Source organism: Protopterus annectens, chromosome 9.part0 (assembly GCF_019279795.1).
Source record: "Protopterus annectens isolate FY-2018-M chromosome 9.part0, PAN1.0, whole genome shotgun sequence".
In the NCBI taxonomy this organism is placed as follows: domain Eukaryota; kingdom Metazoa; phylum Chordata; order Ceratodontiformes; family Protopteridae; genus Protopterus; species Protopterus annectens.
Genome location: NC_056743.1, coordinates 1,015,895,621 through 1,015,910,519, shown reverse-complemented (window position 1 = coordinate 1,015,910,519; position 14,899 = coordinate 1,015,895,621).

Below are 14,899 nucleotides of genomic sequence, written 5' to 3'. Positions count from 1 at the left end.
CTATGGGGATTTTATATCTTGGATCCACATGGGGGAAAAAGGCAGAAAACCATGCTTTATTAAAGCCACTGCCTGCTGATCCTATCTCATGGTGTTGCAACCAGGTTAGCTGTTTTTCCAATCAGCTGGGCATCCCCAGCCAATGTTCTGGTTGGGAAGGGGGTTGACTGATCTTTTAAAAAAAATGGTGCTTCTGTCTTTGTAAACAGAATAGCAATTTTTTTGGGGAGAGAATCTAATAAAAAACAAGTTGAGGTGTGAGAAAGTATGTAATATGTATGAGAGAGTAAACAGAAAGGATGATTGAAAACTGTGATAACAGAAGCAGAGGAGTGGCAGACAAAGCAGAGAAATCCTTATCTGCCTGAGATTATAAACAGTCTCCTGCCAACTTCTGATAATCACAGGCATACTAACACGTGTATGAAGAGAAACACAAAGCTGACTTCTTAAGTATCTTAGTAAAACAGACAGTGGTTATATGCACGCTAGGGAACTCCCTGCTTTGAAACTTTCCCAACAACTTTCCGAACAACACTCAAAATTAAGTCAGTAAACACGTTTACTGTTGTTTTCCTGGTCAGTAAGCAAATTGTAACTATACCTAACAGAGTGCTAGTGACACCCAATGGGCAACATTATACAACCTTTATTTTTAACAACACGATTGTACTGTTAAAAAAGGGACTGCCCGATGAAAGATCTGAGAGCTGATGCTCTGCATAGGGAGGCATCCATCAACACCTCCAGTGGCCTAGGTTCAGATATGTATCTTGGATATTAAAATTTCATCAGGCGTAAGAGGAGCAGAATGTCACAAAGCACTCTTGTTTCTAGAGGTGAGAGAGGGAAAATGAGAAACTCCTAACAGCTCCCAGTGATGCTTTATAATGACATTAATGCATAATATACTTACTGGGAGAGAAAGGATAGGGAGATCTGACTGTGTTAGTCATGCACTTCAGGAGTAATACTGAAAACAGAAAAAGAGAGGAACTGATCTGTCACTAACACACATGGACGGATGGACGATAAGCCTCTCTTAGTAAAGGCAAAATCCCTTCCTGGGAAGGGGTTGTGGGAAAAAATCTGCACTGTGAGAGGTAGTAACAAAAGGTTTTAATGAAGAAAGAGTTGTGAATTGTGGTTATCTGTGACTGTGGGAGGTGCAGACAGAAGACAAGATCCATGGAGACAGACCTCCAAGGAGAGGAAAAAAAGTACCACAAAATCTGAAGATAAGCAAGCTCTTTGTCATAGTGGGATAAATCACAAAAGTACCGCAAAATCTGAAGATGACCCAGCTCTTTGTTGTAGTGGGATAAACCCATGACTGTGGTGCAGGTGACCTAAGTTCAGTTAGTGGCTCAGATGCCTGCAGGAGCTGGAAGGGAGTCAGCAGAAACAGCCAGCTTGCCCATCCTGGGGGAGGGAGGTGGTTCTGGCGTGCTACACGAGTGACTCCTAGTGGAAGCACTAAGTGTTATTGAACCAACTGATTTTGCACTATCATAGGTTCATAAGTTAACACTAGGCTATTTATCCAGAGGACCACTTGCAGCCTAGACACATCATCAGAAATCATAACTACCCATTGGTACGAATAAGTAATACCTAGTTTTGATCCCTTTCAATGAAGGCTTGAAGGGGCCAGACCTGGGGTGTATTTATGACTGCTCAAATATTTGTATGGATTATGCTTAAAGAAGGTCAGGGATCTATTTACTTTACGCCCAAGGGAAGTCTATTCCATAAAAGAGGAATTCTTTGGGATATTTATCTGGCCAGCAAGTCCTATTTATCTTTTGTTTGAAGTTTAGATCTTCTGAGTGAGAGTTCAGGGTTTTATTTGTTTTGTATATGTGCAACAGGTCACATAGGACTGAATTCTTTGAGGTTCTGTAGGCTACACACAGTTCCCTTCTCAAGAGTCCATAGAGAAAAAAAAAGTGAGAGACAGAAAGAGCATTTTAAGGAGGTTTGCACTGACAGGTGTAACAAGATTTTTTTGATTTAAAACATTTTTGGAGTGCTCACTTTGTGCTGGGTTTTAGTTATTGTTTGAATTGGTGCAGTGTGTTTCTGTGCATAACATGAGTCTGTTCCAGCTCTGCGCAGTCCCTTGATTTTATTTGAGAGGATTTTCCATTTGTAGCCTAGCCATAATAGCCCATATCATAAGTATCCATCAACTTGAATAATTAATACCTATTTTTCCCCTTTCAGTGAGGAGCCACACCTGGGATGTATTTATGATTGCCCATCCATCCATCCATCCATCTATCCATCCATCCATCCATCCATCCGGTTTATGCTTAAAGCGGGTCATGAAGCTCCTTCACTTTACATCCAAGGGAAGTCTATTCTGTTAAAGAGGGATTCTCTGGGAGAGATTTCTATCTCACTACCAAGTCTTATTTATTTTTCAGTGGAAGTTTAGATTTCTGGAGTGGGTGTTTAGGGTGTTATTTGTTTTGTAGATGTGCAAGAGGTCCCATAAGATTGGATTATTCGAGGTTCTGGCAGCTAGACAGAGATCCTTGCTCAATAGTCTGTAGGCAATAGAAAAGAGAAAGAGTACTTTAAGGAAGTCTGTGTAGCACAAGGAAGACATGCCCTTGATTGTTATAGTGAAAAAGTGCTGCTGTCTCTCAAGCTGGGTCAAATGCTTAAACAAGTACATACCAAAGTGGGCTTTATACTCTATTACTGGCCTGATGAGACAGGAGTAAAGAGAGATGATAACTTGTTTAGACACAGGAGATATATTACCAGAGATCAGTCTGACTAGCTAAAATGATTTCTTAATTGACAATGGATACATGGTAATCAAAGAACAGCTCATTGTAAATGAAAGTGTTCAGATCCTAAATGACTGAGTCATTTTTCAAAGTGGTGTCACCTACGAGCTGGTGCATGGGTGCTTTTATTTTCAAAAAGACACAGTGCCACATTTCTTGGCATTTACTTTAAGGCCACAGTCCAGGCACCACTTGTTGGTGTGTCTCAGGCCATCCTGGAAAATTTGGATGTCAAATGTGGAGGTTATGACAGCTCCAAGTTTACAATCATCTGAAAACTTGGTGAGCCATAGACCCTTGATGTCAACCTTGATAATAGAAAAGTAAATACCAAAGAGAAGTGGTCATAGGATTGATCTCTGGGGGACACCACAGGTGACTACTCTTTCAATGAAAGTGTGCCTCCATCATTAATATATTAGGTTCTCTCAGTAAGACAGTTTGCTATCCAGCAGACAACATAGGAGATTTACATTTAGTTTCATTAGCTTATTGATAATGCCAGAATGTGGGAGTATTAAAGGCCTTGGCCAGATCCAGGTAGGTAATGTGAAATGGTTTACAACTAACCCATCAGTGGCTTGTTCAAATAAGTTTGCCAGGTTCAGGAGGCAGGAACTACATTTAACAAACTCAGACTTGCTTGGATCCAGAGTTCACAGACTTCCTATATACTTGTTGATAAGTTCCATAATTATGCATTCCATTGCATTATGCTTCAACTTCATTAGGTCACTAGTTAGCTAAAGTAGGTTTATATAAATTACATTACAGTAATCTCTAAAGACAGAAGGGTTTTGTGCTAAATCAGGTTTCACCTTCATAGTTAGGTTTGACCACTGATGTGGTAACTGTAGGTTTTGAGCACTGGGGCTACATTTGTGAGAACCAAGTGCAACATTTTTGAACCCCTAGCTAGGACTTGACCTAGTTGGTCTAAAGAGCTAGTAATGAGGTGCATGAATCTTTGTGAATACTTATTTGTGGCAGAACAAGTTTCCCATTAAATGGAATGATAGCTGAAGTCCCCCAAGACAACTGTTGACTTCAATCAGGAGGGATGTTGGTTTAATTAGATATGTTTCATGGACTGCAGGTGATATGGAGGGAGTATGGGAGTTGGCTAAGATGTGGTACAGAGTTTAGTTACTGTGAGAGAGATATGTAGGAATTCAGGTAGTTGTCCTGCCTTAAGAGTCTGGAGTAAAATTGACTTCTTAGGAATACTGGCATGCCCCCTTTCAATAACACCACCATTTTCGGCATTGGGTCTGAAACAGTGACAGTCATTGAAACCATGCACTGTGGGTGTGCTATCATTGTTCAGAAAACATGTTTCAGTAACTACACATATTTATATTTTCAAGAGTTAAGAAGGCCTATAAGGAGTGTGACTTCTTTTTAGGCTTCTAACACTGATCAGTACCACCTTTATATAGTCTTGATTTTATATGTAGGTAATTTGAGGAGACTGGCCTGCCTAAAAAAGACACTATATTGGAAGAAATGGCCCTAGCCAATATACGGAAGCCATGAGGAAATGGAGAGAGAAAGGGAGAGACGTGCAGGCCATCTCAAGCAATGCAGCTAGAGTTGTCAGTTATCTCTTTTCAGGCTGATATACAATGGATCCCCTTAGAATGACAGCAATAGCTAAGCAGATAAAGTTGATTATCTTTTTTTAAACAAGTAACATCTTTATTAAATTATCACTTACGACAGAGGCAATCATGTATTTGTATAAATGAAAACAAACCGTATTGACATAATCTTTGTTGTAAGCACTATACATCGCAAACCATAGTGACATAATTTAGTTGCAAACATTATACATCACTTATAATCTACCCAATCATTGTCAAACATTACATGGCCCACTCAAATCATGCCTTCTTTTAAACCTTATTCCTCCCCTGTATGTATTGTTCCCACAATTCCAATGTTTTCCTATGTAATTTACTCCTAACTTTTCTAAAGATCCCAATTATGGTTATTTTATCTCTGTTACTATATTCACCACTTCTAGTAAAGTTGGTTTAGAATTTGAGTTCCATTTTATAGTAATTGCTTTTTTGGCATCCATCATAATTAGACTCAGCAAGGCCTTACTATGTCTAGGCAATTCTGATTCTGTATTATGGCTCAGAAAAATCACTTCCCTAGATGCACAAATATGCTCACCCAGTATCTCTGACTGAGTAGTCTGCAGGGAATTTTTGAAGTCTGGCAACTCATTGAGAATATATTTTCTGGGAGTGAAAATTACCTCTTTCTTCCCCATCACACCTCTAATATTTGCTGTCTACCTGAGGAAAAATTCTCTGGAGTCTACTTGGGGTATAAAAATACATTTACCTATGTAAACATTTCCAAACAAAAATCCTAAATCTTCTAGATTTTGTTGCATATTTGGGAGACATACATACATCTCCCTCATTGTTTCTATGTAAATTGCTTATCCAGTTTCACTTCCCAATCCTTTCTAACCTCCTCTGATTGATTTTTATAGGTATCATGCAATATTTTATATGCTCTACTAATTGTTCCTTTTTTAACAGCAGTGTCTGTTCTAGATTCTACTAAAACCTGTACCAGTGCTGGTATTTTATGTAGGACCCCCCCACACACGTTTTTTTTTTCTTTTTACCTATACTCAAGTATCAGTCCTTGATAGGGAAGGCAATCTCTAACCTGCAGTCCAAATAAATATTTGGCTTCTTCCCATTCCCTCTCTAGTTATTTGCTCCCACTACCTTGGTTCCTAGTTCTTAGAATACTTTCTGCTACTTTATTAATATAATATCCTGTATAATTGTTATTCTCTTTAAAGATCTGCATCCAAAATCCCAGTCTCTCCTTGTTACTTGAACTTCACCCCTGTTTCATCATCATCCCTTTCCACTTTGAATTATACTTTTCTGCTTGTGCTATGTATTGGAGCCTTAACTCTGTAGCTCTGAAATACCCCTTCAAATCGGGTAATCCCAACCCGCCCTGTTCTATTGGAAGAATCAGCTTATCCCACTTGATTCTTGCCATCTTCCCCTCCAAGATAAAATCCTTTAGCTCTTTATTAATTGCTATCTACAACTTCTCATCTGATTGATAAAAATATGCCTGACCTGTATATAGGACTAAAGGGACTAAAACATTTTAACTGCTTGTATCTCACTATCCATATCCATATATCAGAGCTTCCAGTTTCTCAGTTTTTGTGTTATCTTTTGTTTAGTGTCTTCCTACATACCCTTAGCTGCCACACCAGAATCATCTATTCTTCTAAGTACTTCATTGTATCATGTCCCCATAAATATAGATATTGCTGCACCAATTTATATGTGGGTAAATAATTTACCACTATCGCCTTTGTTTTAGCTTTATTAACTTTGTATCCTGAAAATATCTGAATCTGGCTCAAAATGTTCCACAGTACTGAAATGTCCTTTTCTGTTTTTTTCAGGTAAAAAATAATATCATCTGCAAATATAGCATGCTTTTCTTGACTACTGTACTAATTATATCCACGAAATTCTGAGTCCCTTAGTTTCTTTGTCAACGGTTCTAAATATAATGCAAACAACAAAGGTGAAAGAGGAAACCCTTGCCAGGTTCCTCTGCTGAAGCAGAAATTGTCAGAGAAGAGCCCACCCATTTTAATTTTCACCTCCAATCCCTCATATATCCTCCTAATCAACCATATGACTTTTTCATGGAATGCAAATGATTCCATTGCCCTGCTCATAAAGTCACAGCTTACTCTGTCAAATGCTTTCACTGCATCAACACCCACCAACAACAGTGGTATTTTCTTCCATTCTGCTTCCCTCGGGATAATCAGTGTTCTGTTAATGTTGTCAAATGTTAGCCTCCCCTCCATGAAACCACATTGATCTGTATCTATTCATTTTGGCATCAGTTTTGCCATTCTGTTGGATAGACAAACACTTTATAATCATGGTTTAGTATTGAAATGGACCTGTATGAAGCTGGATCCGATGGATCTTTACCCTCTGTAGGTATTACTGCTACCACTGCTTTCTTCCAGGGTACTGGTACTTTTCCTCCTCTTAAAATAATGTTAAACAAAACCTTCCATATCTTTGTCAGTTATTTTCCCCTCCTAGCTTCCAAACTTTCATAGGAATACCATCTATTCCTGGGAACTTTCCTGTGGATTGGTTATACTTCACCATTTTTATTACTATTAGTAATTGAGCTCATCTACCTCTAACCTTGGCATATTCAATTCTTCCATAAAAATTTGCATTTATACCTTTTCTTGATTTCCATATTTCTCTGCTTTATACAGGCTTTCATACAATTTCCGAATTATTTCTAATACCTCTACAGGATCTCTTGTTATCTTCCTTGTTATAGGCTCCCTAAGCTTGATAACAGCCTTTTCTACTTTCTGTTGCCTGAGTCATTGTGCGAAAAGTTTTTGTGCTCTGGAGTTATCAAAAACAGTTGCTTAACAGCAATCTTTCTAAACTCATGCATATTATTGAGCTAATCTCTTATTTTCTGTTTAGCGCTCTGCAATTGCTCCTCTTCTTGTTCTGTGAGATTCTCCCTATTCTGAAATACTTTAACATTTGTCAGTCCCTCTAAATAATTCTTGTTACTTCTTAATCATATCTCCCTTTCTTTTATTTCCACCCTATTTTTGAACTCCACTTTAATTTTATCCACTCCCTAACTATATTTTCAGAAGAAATTTCTATCTTCTTTAATAGCTCCTGAATAATTTCAACTACCCATTCCTTAAATTCCTCTCTTTTCAACAGATAGGTGGGAAAGCAGCAGTCTCTCATTTTTTATTTCATTACCCTGTGTTTTTATTTTAGTTATTATTGGCATGTGATCTGAAATAGTTACTGGGTGTGTAGCAAGATTTTCGAATAAATATACGTGTTCCTGTGAAATGTAAATTCTGTCTAGCCTAGCCAAATTTTTGTATCGTGTTTAATAATATGTAAATTCACTCCGAACTCCTAGTACTGAATTGACATCTTCCATGCCAAATATTTTCATACATTTCTTCAAAAATCTACCCTCCTTAGTCATATTTTCCCTTCTGGGACCCCAGACATACATTCACTGTTGCAAATCAAATTCCATTCCCCACCTATAAGTAATATTTCTTGCAGAAAGCTGATTGTTTCTTGCAGAATTTTTTAAGCTCCATTATAGCAATTTTAGATGGAATATAAAATCATGCCAGTGTAATCCTCCTCCCTTGCCAGCAGCCACTTAGTACTACAAATCTACCATTATTATCTTTTTATCCTCCTCTTTAACTATTGGAGATCCTCTTGCAATTAATATAAGTAGTCCTCTTTTCCTTTGTCCTAGGTATTCCACTGATTAACCATCTTGAAAACCTTTCTTTATCAAATTCACATGTTCATTTCTTTGCAAGTGTCTCTCCGGTTTACTATCAAAAGGGCAATCGGACTGCGTTTGAATTCCTTATGTCCAATCACCAATTTGACATCCTGAAACAATGAAAAAAAAATGCTGAAATGCACAACAGTGAATGCTAGTGTGCATTCACTGTTGTGCATTTCAACATTTTGAATGTAGATCGCACTATAGTGGGGATGGGAAATGTACCCTTTCCCTTACTGTAGTGCAAGCTCGAAGTTTGTATATATAAGTAGCATGGAGTGTGCGGGGCACAGCCCACCACATGGGGGGGTGCAGGGGTGCTTGCCCCCCTACAAAAACATTCTTTTAGTGTTGACCAGAAGTGTAATATTTTTGGTAAAGTCAACATTTCTAAGATGTCGACTTTACCGAAAATACTTCATTCTATCTTTTTGAGGTTCACTGTTTTGATTTCCGATATTATGATTCAGAAATCTGAACACTCACACAATGGTGGTGCAAGATTATGATAGTAAACCGTGTTTCCTGTAGCATTGCTATTTGCACTCTACATTTTTATTACAGTTCACTGCTCTTTCTTTTGTGTTTTTATCTGTGAGACCATTGACATTTAAAGGCATTACAAAAAGCATCATTGTGTTAGAAAGTTATTATTCCCACCTTTTATGGATAACAGCTTTTTTGTTAAATGTATAGTTTCAGCTTTTGTGTTACATGCATAAACTGTCTGGCAGGTTGATCTTTTATACAATTGTTTCTTGTCATATCCATTTAAGCATATGTCACAGCTTACAAAACTTTTTGTTTTATTGAAAGCCCTCAAATAAAAAAAACACCCCAGTACCCCCTAAACATATTATCTTAATACTAACACACAAAACTAAGTACATCTTCAAATATTGAAGATTTACCTTCCTAATAGGAACAAGTGTCCCAAACTGACAGCCACACTCACAAACTTGAGTTAACACAAAATAAAGTTTATCCATGCTAAGCCTGTGGTTCTACTAAGTGCTGTCTGGCTTTGTCTTACTTTTATAGCTCTCCCAGCTGGGAAAACACCTGAATGCTTTAGAAAACATTATCTCCTAGCCATTTCTCTTTATCAGATTGTCTCCATAGAGACATGAGGACCAGATACAGAGTTGCTATGAAGCATACATTAATTTGCTAGAAAAGAGCTGTATAGTATTAAATTGTTTTCATTTACTTGCTTTCTCTTAAAACTTTTTATTAGATCAAGCTAAGGGCCTTAATCCAGCCACCCCTCCCCTATGCAAAAATGAGAAAAAGTACATATATTTTTTTTTCGTTTGTCATGCTCTTTTGACCAGAACGTTTCTTCTTTTTTACATTGTAGTGCCTACACCTTCTTAAAACCGAACAAGGAGAAATAGAGAAGGAAGAAGGAAGCAGAAAATAAAAATAAAAAAAAAACAGGAGAGCCAGTTTACATTAGTATCCTCATTACACTTAAAATAACTGAGAAAACTTTAACTTCTAGAATGCAAAGAAAATAATGCACTATAAAATATTACTTTAAAGAAAAAAATGTGTTTTACTTACAGTTAACTTTCCCCTTCCTCTTCCCCTCTCCTAAGTATTTTTCAGAACATTAATGACATAAAATATGACAAATACTTTAGTATCTACACGTTTAACAAAGTCCAAAATAGTCCAATATTTTCAAATGTTTTTGTTCTGTCATGTTTCACAAATATAATTATTGCTTTGTAATCCCGTATTTGTCACTTTCCAAGTTACTAGTTTTATTCCTGTTCATCTCCATCTCCCAAATCCTGTCACTGCTTCATTTCCAAAGTACTCTCAATTCTTTTAATCAGCTATTCTGCTTTATTCCCTCTCTCAAGCATTTTTGGTTGAAACATTGGAAAAGGTTTCACTGGCACAGTCTGTCTGTGGTTTTTAATACCAGAAGAACAAGAAGTAGAATCTCCTTCTGATTTAACAGCTCACTTGTTTTGGGCAGAGTTTTGTATTGTTTCCTTAGCACTTTCTGCATCAAAAATTATTTTGTCCCACCAGGAAAGAATATTTGAAGATAGCTGGGTACAGCAGTTTTGAATCTCATGACTGCTTCTTGACATTCCCTGAACAGTGGAATAAATGTAGTTGTCTTCTGCCTGGTGTACCGTGAGAAATCATTATCCACAAACACTCTGCTGTCTCCCACTTTTAGTACTTTGTCCTTCTGCCACAGTTTTGTCAGAATCAACTCCTTCTGCTGGTAGGATTGCATCTTTACTATTAAAGGTCTAAGTTGCTTTCTTATAACCAGGTTTAGAGCATACACCCAATGTGCCCTTTCAAGTAACAACTCCTGCTGTGGAATACCAGTCCAGCTGCTTATTTGTGCTTTCATAAAATTAATACAGTCTGTTCCTTCCAGCTTCTCTGTTGCAGCAGAAAATCTCAAGGTTTCCTTAAATGCTCTGTCCTCTAATTCTATTATTTTTGAAACATATCCTCTTGAGCAGTCTCATATTGAGCCATACTTTTCTACATTTCCACCAATGATTTTTGTAGTTTTATCACCTCATCTGAATATCTGTTTTTCCAGCATTTTATTATTCTCCATCTGTGTTTTATTTTAATCAGGTTTGTGTGCAGTTGTCTTATACTCTCTCAAGCTTGCACTGCTTTTTGCTGAACAGCTGTAGTACTGTTCCCAGTCAGTATTTTTCCTCACCTTTTATTGCTGATTTTCTTTCAGGTCCTCTGTATTTCTTTTTTCCTGGCATCTAGGCAGTACACTTATTGGTGAGTTACTCAGATTTACCCAGAAATATAAGTCCACTGGCTTTCTTGCTGAGTTTCTGTTTTCACACTGGGAGAACTAGAATTAAGGTGTTACTCAATGTGCAGCCATCTTGGAAGTCCAAAGTTGATTATCTTTTGAGAGTATTGTGGCATCACTGTTAGTGATGGTAAGATACTGCTCAACACTAGTTTCACACCAATTACAGATGCATATTCTGATAGATGCATCATGTCCCTCTTCATATAATCGGGTTCCTATTATGTGATCACAGATGCATTTTGTCGAATGTAAAAGAATGAAAAGGCAAAATAGGGACCATTACTTAGCCATTTTTGGCACTGTAGTGCAATCTCGGAGTTGGTATATTTAAGTAGGGGAGCTGTGGGGGACACAGCCCCCCACTTTATGTAATGTTTTAAAGCTTTTTTAATTTTTTTTGGAACAGTGATTTTTTTTTTCCCTTGGAAAAAAAATCGCTGTTCTGAGGTTTCGACATTGTACGCTTTTGCTTACATGGGTCGATTAATCATTGTTCGCTTTTTAAGCGTGCAGTGATGTATAGACCCATATAATCCATGGGGTTGTGTCTCAAGTCATTCACTCCCACTTGCACAATGATAAGATAATATGTGTACCCAGAGTGAAGAGACATGAAAGCCCTGGTGACACTGCAGATTCTGGCACCTGAGAGACAACTAGCCAACACCCTGTCTTTTCTCAGTCTGGAGAGTGGTGCATCTGTGTGTCTGAATTATCTATGACTAAGATGAGCCAGGGAACTTTTTTGGCTAGGCTTATATAGGCCCCAGGGCTGATAGCCTAGTACCTACCTATGATATAAGATGTATTCAGTAGGCTTTGCTGCTTTAATGGCTTTGGCTTGCCAGTTTGAGTGACTCCATTTTGTAGTTATGCTGAATGCATTCCCATGTGTAAGCTAAGGGGAACTCAATGTGAAAAAGCAAAGCATACTTCTCCTTAGGACTGCAACAACAGAATATGTGTAAGCTGCTAGGAGGAGGGGGTCTTCCAGGGGGGAGAGAGAGAGAATGTGTGTAGGCTGCCCCAGAAAATCAAAATGAAGTACACTAGTGCCACAAACCCCAAAACCCACCTCTCAAGCAAAAAGCTGGTCCACTCCTTACCAGCTGTTTCTCACTGGGAAACAGAGGGCCAACCAGGATCCTGGACAGGAATGAATGGGCTACAGGCTTTTGCTTATCCTGGGGATTCTTGGTTCCCATCCCCCCCCAATAACAAATGGATTGACTGGGTGCAAGTAGAGGAGTCATCAGATAAGGTCCTTTGGGAAAAAAAGAAAATATGACTCCTGAAGATAGCATATGATCCAGGACTGGGGGGGGGGGGGGGTGGAAACACAAGGAACTCTGGTATGTCAGATGAGGATAAATCCCTGAAAATGGTGAAGGGACTCCCACTACCAAATGCATCCTTTCTGAATGATTTTCAAGGCATATTTTTCTGAGGTTATCTGAAGCCACTAAAGTTAATATTGACCTAGACTCAGATAAAGATTTACAGGGTTGCCTGGGTAGGAAGGGAAACATCTGAAATGGCATATAGTCAGTCTGCCTTTTTGGACTATCCTTGGTTAGGAATGATATTGTTTCCTTTTTTTAACATATTTATTAAATTATCACATGACATTGGCACACATACATCAACAAGAAAGACAAAAAAACATACCAGCACTTTTCATATTCATGCATTACACATAACATATATGTTTTCTGTCTAGCAATTATTTGCGCCAGCTTTCCACACATTTTTCAATTCCTGCCTTCGCATGCACCTCACTCCTCCTCCCGAACATTATTATGCATGTATTGTATCCAAAAATTATTTTTATATCTATGAAATGTGCTATTTCCTTTTCTAAAGATCATACCTCTAATTCTTTCATTTAGGTTCATAGGTAGGTATTAGGCTATCTGCCCGAGGGCATTTTTAAGCCTAGCCAGAGTGTGTCGGCTTTTGTCGCCCCATTGATTAATTAACTGAGCCTCTGTCAAGCAGAGCCAATGAAGTGATCCCAGGGGTGTATTTTCTGTTACCCATCCACTCATCAAGGCTTCTCTTGAAGAGTGTAAGTGAGGGGCTCTGCCTAATGTAGTTAGGAATTTTGTTCCAAAGCATGGGGAGTCTCTGTGACAGGAATCTATCCCTCCAGCATGTTCTATTTATTGTTGTGGTGAGGTTTATCTCACAAGAGCGTGTGGCTCGCAGTGACTTGGATTTCTTTAGGTGGAGCATGTCCATCAATTCTGAGTTGGACATGGCTTTGTAAGTCAGGCAGAGATCACCTCTGAGTAAGCGATATGCCACTGAGTACAGCTGGAGTTTTTTTCAATCGAGCTGCATAGGACATATGTTTGAGGCCAGTAATCCTCTTGGTGAGGTGCTTTTGTGGTCTTTCCAGCTGTTGAAAGTGTCTTGTGAGGTACATCCCAAATGGGGCATTGTACTCTATGATGGGTCTGATGAGTGACGAGTAGAGGGGCACTATAACCTCTTTATTTCTAGATGCAAACCCCTTAGTAATTAGATGGGCCACATAGAAGGATTTCCTAACTACTTTGGCAATATGATTGTCAAAGAAGAGATTACTATCTACCTGGGTCCCCAGATCTCTTATTACCTCTTCTGTATTAAGGGGGCTGCTGCCTATGTGGTAATTCCTGGGTGTTTTGTTTTTCCCAAACGGGATGACTATGCATTTTTTGGCATTTAGCTAGAGACCACGACTTTGACACTAGGTGTTTGTCTCAGTAAGGCCTTTTTGAAGGATGTCCGTGTAGCCGGATAGTCAATTATGGCTCCCAGTTTGCAGTCATCGGCGAACTTGGTTAGCCATAGTCCTCCTGTGTTTGCCTGTACTTCTGAGAAATATATGCCGAACAGTAGGGGTCCCAGAACCGAGCCTTGCGGGACACTACTTGCGACTGGTTTAGAGTCAGACCTGGAGCCCGCTATTCTTACCGTGTGAGTTCTGTCTGTAAGCCAGTTGGCAATCCATTTTGTGATGTAGGGGTTTATGTTCAGGCTGGTGAGTTTTCCTATAATACCCAAGTGAGGAATGGTGTCGAACGCCTTGGTGAGATCAAGGTAGGCTGTGTGAACCACCTTTCCCTCATCTATGGCCTTGGGGACTGTCTCGAAGAAGTCAACCAGGTTAGTAGGCATGATCTGCCCTTAACAAAGCCGGACTGGGTCGGGTCAATTGTTTGGAGGTTCCCAATGTCTTTATTAATGAGTTCCATGATGATGCGCTCCATAGCCTTGCAGACCAGGCTAGTCAGGCTTATGGGGCGATAATTACCAGGGTCAGTTGTGGCCCCTCCTTTGTGGAATGGAATAACCATTGCTGTGTGCCATTCTATGGGCACGTAGCCTGTGCAGAGGCTGAAGTTGAACAACGTGTTTAGGTAGAGTATTCGTTTGTTCTGTAGTTCATGCAAGACGCAGCCTGGGACACCATCTGGCCCCATTGATGCTGTGTTTTTGGCTTTTGAAAGGGCTGTTTTCACCTGTGCTTCTGTGATTTCCGGGACACACTTTTTTGGTATTGTTGTGGGCCTTTTTGAAGATGAGAGGGATTAATTTTCAGTATTCAGTACTTCAGTTACAATTAGTTTAGATTTTGATTTCGTCATTTTCTATGAATTTTTTTTGACAGCTAATAGCATTAAACTTAGTAAGTTCTTACTATGTATAGACAATTCAAATACTGAGTCCCAGCAGAAAACAATAATTTCTTTAGTTACAGCCAGGTGTATAGCCAGGTTTTTTTGTTTGTACTCTAAGGTCCACATAGCTGCCCACTACCACCATCCATGCTGTCTGCACCTGTAGTCATCTATGTTGCCCAGACCCTAAATTATGGCGCATCAAGTACATGTTCACG